The following is a 7,820-nucleotide window of genomic DNA, read 5'->3' as shown; positions in this document are numbered from 1 at the left end:
CCCGGCCCCTCGCTCCCCGGGGCCCGCCCACTGAGGTGACAGCTGGCCAATCGCGCAGCAGCGGCGGAGCGGGCGGGGCTGGAGAGGCGAGGGGAGGAGCCCGGGGCTGGAGCAGGGAGGAGGGGGCGCGAGATCCCAGGAGGCAAGGAGCGCTGGCAGAGGGGCGGGGGCCTGGACGCCTTTCCTACACCCTCGTCGCCGCCGCACCGGAGCCCCGCGTGCCCTTGGAGCCGACTCTGGTCGGACGCCTCCGCTGACTAATCCGTCCCAACTCCGGGAGACCCTCATCTCGGAGCCACAGGCCGGGAAACCGAGAGCCAAGCGGTGAAGTCTGCTGCCCAGGTCACGCGGCGACTCAGTTTCAAACTGACTCGGAACTGAATCGGGGCTGGTGGGACGAGACCGTGGGACAGGACGTAGGAGGGAGTGAGTTTCCCGCCCTACCGCTTCGGAAAGGCCTCCTGTGGTAGGTGGGGGCCGGGGCGGAGGCTCCCGTACCGCGGCCACTGCCGGCCTCGGTCTGGCCTTGGTCCAGGTCGGGACGTCTACCCGTGCGTGGCCCTTCGGGTGCGCCTGGCGCCCCTGAGAGTTTGGGATTGCGTGTTTGGGGAAGTGCCGAGGACGTGGGCCAGGTCACGCCGGTAAGGTGAGGTCGGCACCTCCCTTGGGGAATCCACTGTTTTTCGCACGTTGCCTTTTCAGTAAAAGGATCCTTTTTTTGACGTCAGTAGATGTCAGGCGTGGGCGGAGCACTACACCCTTTGCCCTCAGCCTGAGAGCGTTTTCAGATCCTCCCATGTTCCTAACCTTGAACACAGTGCTTAATCTCTCAGAGCCTGTTTCATCATCAGTAAAGCGGGAGTGATGACTTGTTTAGTTGGCCGGTCAGACGTCCAACTCTTTTGGGACCCCATGGATTGGGATTTTCCCAGGCAAGAATACTGGAGTGGATTGCCATTTCCTCCTCCAAGGGATTTTCCCTACCCAGGGGTCCAACCCTCGTCTAAACCTCATCTCCTGCCTGCCTCTCCTCCATTGCAGGCAAATTTTTTTTTTTTTTTTTTTTTTTTACCACTGAGCCACTGTGGAAACTCTTTCAGTTACTACGTTGTTTTACCAAAGAGTGATGATGAAGCTTCCTTAAAGGGCTGTTGAAAACATTGAATGAAATAAAACAGGGCAAGAAGTTGGCCCATGTAAGGACTCATAAGACTTTCCAGGAAGGGACATATTAGTAGCTGATCACAATAACATTCCACAATTTTTCCTTTTTATTTTCCTTTACATCTATTTTAAAAAGAAACTTACAGAAGTGAACCATGCGTGTGTCTGTGTTTGAATCCTGAGATAAGTTGGATAACAGAGTAATGATCAAAATGTGACCCTAGGGTAGTAAGGCCCACGGAACCACAAAGGATGTATGAGAGGCTGGCCTCTTCCTGTGGGGGAGGTGGAAGGGGGCAGTCGGAGCCAGAGGAAGAGGTGCTGGGGCTTATAGGGGAAGGCCCCAGTCACACAGTTATTTGTGAAATGCTCTTCCTTCAGAGCCCAGCTTTTGCCTACTCTCTAGTGGTCCTGGGAGTTCCTGGTGATGTCCCCAGGGCTAGTGGCTGCCTCCTAGCCTCCACTCCTGGAAGCCGGGGAAAGGTCCAGCTCCTCCTGGAACACTGGCCTCCATTCCTGGTGCTGCTCTTTAAGAGAAAAAACCACCAACTGTTGTTCCTGGGTGGCAAGGTTCCCTCCAAGAGGAAGTGGAACTGCTGCCCAGTTGGCTGTTTTACCTGGCAGAGCAGGCTGCGGGTGTAAACGAGTGCCCACTATACAGAGATGTCCCCGTGAGGATGGAGAGTCGAGTTGCCCTGTAGACCTGGGCTCAGCACTGCCCTGGAAAGCTAAATAGGGCTGCCTGCCTTTTGTATGTAGTGAGCTCCCCATCACAGGAGGTGTGTGAGCAGAACTAGCCCCTGTTCTGATGGGGATGCTATGAAAGCCTTTCAGATGTCAGAGGCAGGATCAGATTCAGTGTTTCCAAACTTCATTGTAGATTTTATTCCTTGAAACCATTATTTACACATTTTTTTTCTTTGAACAAGACATGTATTTTACTAAAAGAGTGAATTTATTTTTAAAAAGATAAATATGTGTCATTACCATGAAGAGGTTACCATAAAAAAATAGATAAAGACAGAAAATGGTATTAGATCATGGCCAGGAGTCATGTATGGATGTGAGATTTGAACCATGAAGAAGGCTGAGTGAAGAAGAATTGATGCTTTCGAACTGTGGTGCTGGAGAAGACTCCCGACAGTTCCTTGGACAGCAAGGAGATCAGACCAGTCAATCCTAAGGAAATCAACCCTGAATATTCATTGGAAGGACTGATACTGAAGTTCCAATACTTGGGCCACAGAGCTGACTCTTTGGAAAAGACCCTGATGCTAGGAAAGATTGAGAGCATGAGGAAAAGGGGATGACAGAGGATGAGATGGTTGGATGGCCTCACTGACTCAATGGACATGTGTTTGATTGAAATCAGGGAGATGGTGAAGGACAAGGTTAGCCTGAGCTCAGGCACCCCAAAGGCCCTGGGAGCACCTGCTTGTCCTGGGACCCTGTGCCATGCAGCCTGCCACAGGGCAGCAGCTGCCTGGGGTGTCAAGGGGTCCAAGATCTAGCTCAGATCCTGGCCACCAGCACTGGGGGGTCAGGTGACCCTATCTTCCCCTGGAAGAATTAGGAGGGGCTGGAGGAGGCCCAAAAGGTTGCCCACAGAGCCCAGCAACTTTTGAGAATAAGGGTAGCCTGGTAGAATGCCCTGGAACTTTCTGAACTTGGTAAGTTCTGTCCTGGTGGGGCTTTGTCTGCAGAGGAAGTCATTCAAAGTGAAAGAAAGCACAAACCAGGTTCCACTGCTATCTGGGCAGCTCTAGGAACTGCATAGATTTTCACATTTTTATGGTCAATCATTGTCCTCTGGCATTGTGTTTGGAGCACCACCCCTCGACAAGGAACTGAAATTGGGGTGCTGGTGTGGACACTCGCCTCTCTCTATGGACTTCAGCTGGCTTCAGCTGGACATCTCACTTCGGGGAAGTGTGTCTCCTCCTAAGATCGGAAGAAAAAGACAGAAATTTTCTCTGGGTCATGGAATGGGTTCATGGACAAACAGGAAGCCCCTCCTCCCCACTCCAAGAGTCTTGGCATCGGGGGTTCTGGCCTGGAAAAGGGAACACTAGGCGTGGTACCCAAAAATGAACTGGCACAGCTAGCACATTTTATTTGCAGAACACAAAATCCTACGTTAGTAGAGCGTTTTGTGGTCACTTGTGTTTGGGGGAACTTTGCATAATATAATTTGAATCATTAAAAACTGTCTTCTGTTCTTCCTTTTTGATTCCTAAGTTGTTCATTTCCATCTAGTGACAACTGACACCATGTCTCAGAAATGATGAGAACATGTTGAAACAAAGTGGGCTGATTTAACTGTGTTGCATGAAAAACAGTTTTGCTGAAGGTTAAGAGCGTTGGCTGTGTGACAGAGCAAGCCTGCATGAGCTGTTGTGATCTGTTAGATGTTGCGTCCAGGCGAGGGTTATTATTCAGTGCGATTCAGGTGTGGGCCAACAGTGCGTACCTGGCTTACCCATGAAGACGATCATGTGGTCAGGGGAAAAGAGTCAACCCAGAGTTGTCCAAACATCCTGAAAGGCAGAGCTTCATGGGGATTAAGTTTCTTTGGTGAGGGGAGGGCACAGGTCTCTGGAAGGATCTTTGGTAGCAAGAGTCCATGGATGGTAAAAAGTGTTTTATCTCCTCAAAGTTGTTATTCCAGCTTAGGCAGGGAGAGCACCTTTGGAACAGAGCAGACAGCTTTGGAGTCTGTGTGGCCACTTGCTGACCTCTCCCGGGGCCCTTTGTCAGCCTCCTGTCCCCCTCAACAGGGCTCAGCGCCTGCTGGGCATGCCCAGGCCCTCCAAGTGAGCTGCCATCATCATGGCAGGATCTCTGTGTTCCAGTCGCCCTGCTTTACTGACCTCTGATGTGAACTGAGATGTCGGCCTTGCTGGGCTGGGCTGCTGTCCAGCTCAGCGCAGATGCCTGCTGGCTGGTATGGACAAATTGAGAAGGGCTGACTCGGGGCCACAACACCCCTGCTCTTCCTCGCTCTTTGTGAGTCCCCAGCAAGGTGACTCTCCCAAGTCAGAGTTTCAGTTCCAACTCTGTCTTTTTTAGAGTATCTGTGGCCTTTGAAAGCAGCTGCCAGAGAATCTGATTTCCTTGCACAGGTCCTGGGCATTCTCCCAAAATGCTGGCAGACAGGGAGGCTCTCCCTAGGCTTATGAATGCGCAGATAAATCACATGGAGGAACGTGCTTTGGCCCTTCTAGCAGTGGTGATGGGAACAGAGATCCCTATTCACAAGCATTTTCTTGGGTCTGGCTTATTCTGCTGGTGATAGGCATCTGGGCTGGCAGATGCCATGGTGTCCAGTTCTCTTTAGAAGCCACCAGCTGGATATAGCTTAGAGAACCTGGGTGAGAGATTAGGTTTTGGGCAGAAGAAGATGGAGTCTGGATTCCCTGCCGTCCCTCTGAGCCCTGACATCTGAGGAAACCCCGGGCACCCTCCGTTCTAGGGAAGGCCGGCAGCAGAATGGGGAGAAGGCACCTCCATGCCAGCAGCTCCAGGACACAGGGGCTGCTGGAAGCTCAGGAAGAGACATGCCGGGCCCCCGGCGCCAGCAGAGCCCAGTGTTGTCCAGACCCCGGGCCTCGGCTGCCTGGCATCTGCCTGTAAAAACCATTTGAATTTCATTGTGAACCCACGTGTGCGATCTTTCTGCATCCGCCTCCATAAAGAGGCAAATGTCTTGACAGGCGGAGGACATGGGAGCCGCCCGGGCCTGCCCAGTGCCTGCCTGCCAGTCTGGGGGTGGATGAGGGGTCAGAAGGTCCACTTGGCAGAGACCTCTCATTCTTGAAAGCCCTTGCTTCAGGTGAGTCATTACGTCAGCTTCAACCACAGCTATGCCTGCACCGCAGGGTCCACTGACACGTGGAGAGAAACCCGCCAAGCCTCCCACCTGGCTTGCGTGCCAGCCCGCCCACCTGTAATACCCGGTGTTAATCTTTAATCCTGTAACTGCCTGGTGACGAGGAAGAGTATGTTGCACGGAGGAGGTTTTGTGTTAAAGACGTGAAATGCAAACATTCAGTTACTAACTGCTCTTGGCAGCCTCTCTTCTTGTTGCATCTGATTGAGAATCTCAGCACACTGAGGGGCTGGGACCTCTCCGTGCTGTGAGACCCTGCCCTTGGCATCTACACCGCCAAGCTTCTACCTCCTGGGAGCAAATGTCCTGCCACTCATGACCACCAACAAAAAGGAGCGATGGCCCAGGGATGGAGGGACAGAGTTAGGCCACCAAGGGACTGGAGCCTCTGCTTTTTCAGTGGATCAGGATGTGTCATCCTGCTCTCAGCCTCTGGATTCCCCTGTGCCTTTCCTTCCCTATCCTTCTCTTGTCCAGTGGCCTTGTCCTGTGTCCCCCACAGTCCTGCCTGCTCTTGGCTCCCTGTCCTGCCTGCCCACTGCCTCACCCTCCCAGGGCTCTACCCATCGTGTCCACTGCTTATTCCACAAATGCCTCATGAGCTGTTCCTCAACCCCCATTCCTCTCCCCTTTTAATGTTCTTTAAATTTCCTTCTTTGTTGACTATGCAAATCTCTATCTCACCTCCTCCAGGAAGTCCTCCAGAACCACACCTCCTGTCTTCCCTCTTCTTTACCCCTGGAAGCTGACGTATTGCTGGGTTCTGTTACAAGGCCCCCAGTGTCCTCTCTGCTCAGGATGGTCTTATCAGAGTCCCAGAACCATGACCAGAGATGGCCACTTCCTGCCAACTGCTCACTGAGTCACCAGGACTGGCCAAGCCAGGGCAAATAGTGGCCTGAGCCCTTGACACATCTTCCTCCCCAATCTAGGACCTTTCCAACCATCAGAGGATCAGCTGCAGCCAGATATCCTAGATTGCCCTGCTGCATCTGACTGACAGGTGCCAAGGCCTGACAGTCACCCCTCCCATCACCAGAAGATGAGAGACCAATTACCCCCTGAGAAGCCCACCACCCTGGGCTCCAGCTCAGCGATGGAGCTGAGACAGTGCAGTAGCCAATGCCCTGCAGCCATTCTCAGGGTGCTGGGGGGTTGCTGGGTGGGAGACGCCCCCTCCGGGAGGACTGCCTCCAGGGTCCTGACAAGTCCGTGGGTTGTGGCCTTGAAGAGGACGTGACATGGCTCTGCAGCCGCCAGAAAGGAGGGCCAACCGTGGCTCTGGGACAGCAGGGGCAGATGAGTCTGCCGGTGGAGGTGGAGAGCCGGGCGGGTGCTGTGGATGCCACAGCAGGTCTGCCAGGCCCTGGTGGGGTCTGACTCCTTGGAGGGGCCAAGGTGCACTGGAGGAGAGAAGGGTCTGACTGCCATCAGGGAGGAGACCCTTGGACCTGTGAGTGTGATCCTCCTGGCAACCAGATGGGACTCTGGGGTTTGCCTGAGGTGTGTGGGGTCCCTGAGGAGCCTCACTTGGGGGTAGAGTGACCAGCCCGGCCCTCTCCAAGCTCCTGGGGCCTGGCTGAGGCCACTGAAAGGGCTACTGGGGGGTGTGGAATCAGGAGACAGTGCCCTGGGCATACAAGGGGGATGCCTCCTGGTCCTGAGCTTCCTTCCGGGGAGGTGTCTGCCGTCTGTGGGGCCCAGGAAGCCTGGCAGCCACCTGGACCCTGTTCGGCTTGTACCGACTTGCTCAGATCTGAACGGCCCATCCAGTGGGCAGGCGGGTTCAAGTCAGTTCTCAGGGAGAGTGAACGACATCTAAAGCCCCTTAGTGGTGAGGTCTGTCCAACCCTCGGCAGCTGTGTGGCCCGTGGCCAATGCCCTGCAGAGGAGCTGGCCCTCTCCCACCTAGGAGAACGTTTTCTCCTTCCAGGGTACAAATGCGATTTTCTGGCTCACTGAGAGGCCTGAATGTTCTATTAAACCCCAGGAACACGGAGCCCCTCAGGGGATTCGAAGAGCCTGGTCAATTTCTGGATCCCAGATGGCCTGATCCACAGCAGGAAGTGGGGCGACTTGTGGCTCTGGGGGCCCCGGGGGCCCTATGGGTCTCCTCCAGGCTCAGCAAGGCCTGCAGAGGCACCCCTGCCTCCCACCTGTCTTCCCCCGCTGCAGCCTCCCCCTCCGCTCAGGTGGAGGCCAGGCCTGCCGGACCCCCCTCTGCAGCCACGCCTCTCAACCCCCCTAACCCTTCCAGCTGCTCCTGGCTGGGCTAATGAGGTTACCTCTGAACCTGAACACCTCGGCGACTGTGGCTGGGTCACCCCATCCTCCTCCTGTGCAGACCCCTCCCCGACACTGCCCCTGCTGCCCTCAGCTCCATCCAGCCCCCCAGCCCCCAACCACTCACCTGGTTCCGGCGAGGCCCCTCTGGCAGCATCTCTGGGGAACGCGTCCCCCGCCCTACAAGGCCTCACCACTGGGTGTCCTCTGTCGTACCTCTCTGCCTCAGGCCCTGGCACTACCAGGGCTTCTTCCCTCTGTCCCCCTGCTCCAACCCCGTTTCCCCACCAGGCTTCCTCCAGCTTCTCCCCACGAGCCCTGTGGTCCTGGGAGGCATCCTCGTGGGCCTCTCCCATTGTTCCCCAGACAGGGTCATGGCCCAGGACCCCCTCCTGGGGCCCTCACCTGCTCCCTCCCCGAGTCCTCATCTCACTCAGTGAATCTGCTCGAGACAGCTGAGCCCCTCTGCCCACACCCACTTCTC

Source organism: Bos grunniens, chromosome 13 (assembly GCF_055505025.1).
Source record: "Bos grunniens cultivar Pamir isolate PY7600 chromosome 13, Bosgru_T2T1.0, whole genome shotgun sequence".
Classification (NCBI taxonomy): domain Eukaryota; kingdom Metazoa; phylum Chordata; class Mammalia; order Artiodactyla; family Bovidae; genus Bos; species Bos grunniens.
Note: the sequence above shows the minus strand (reverse complement) of the source record.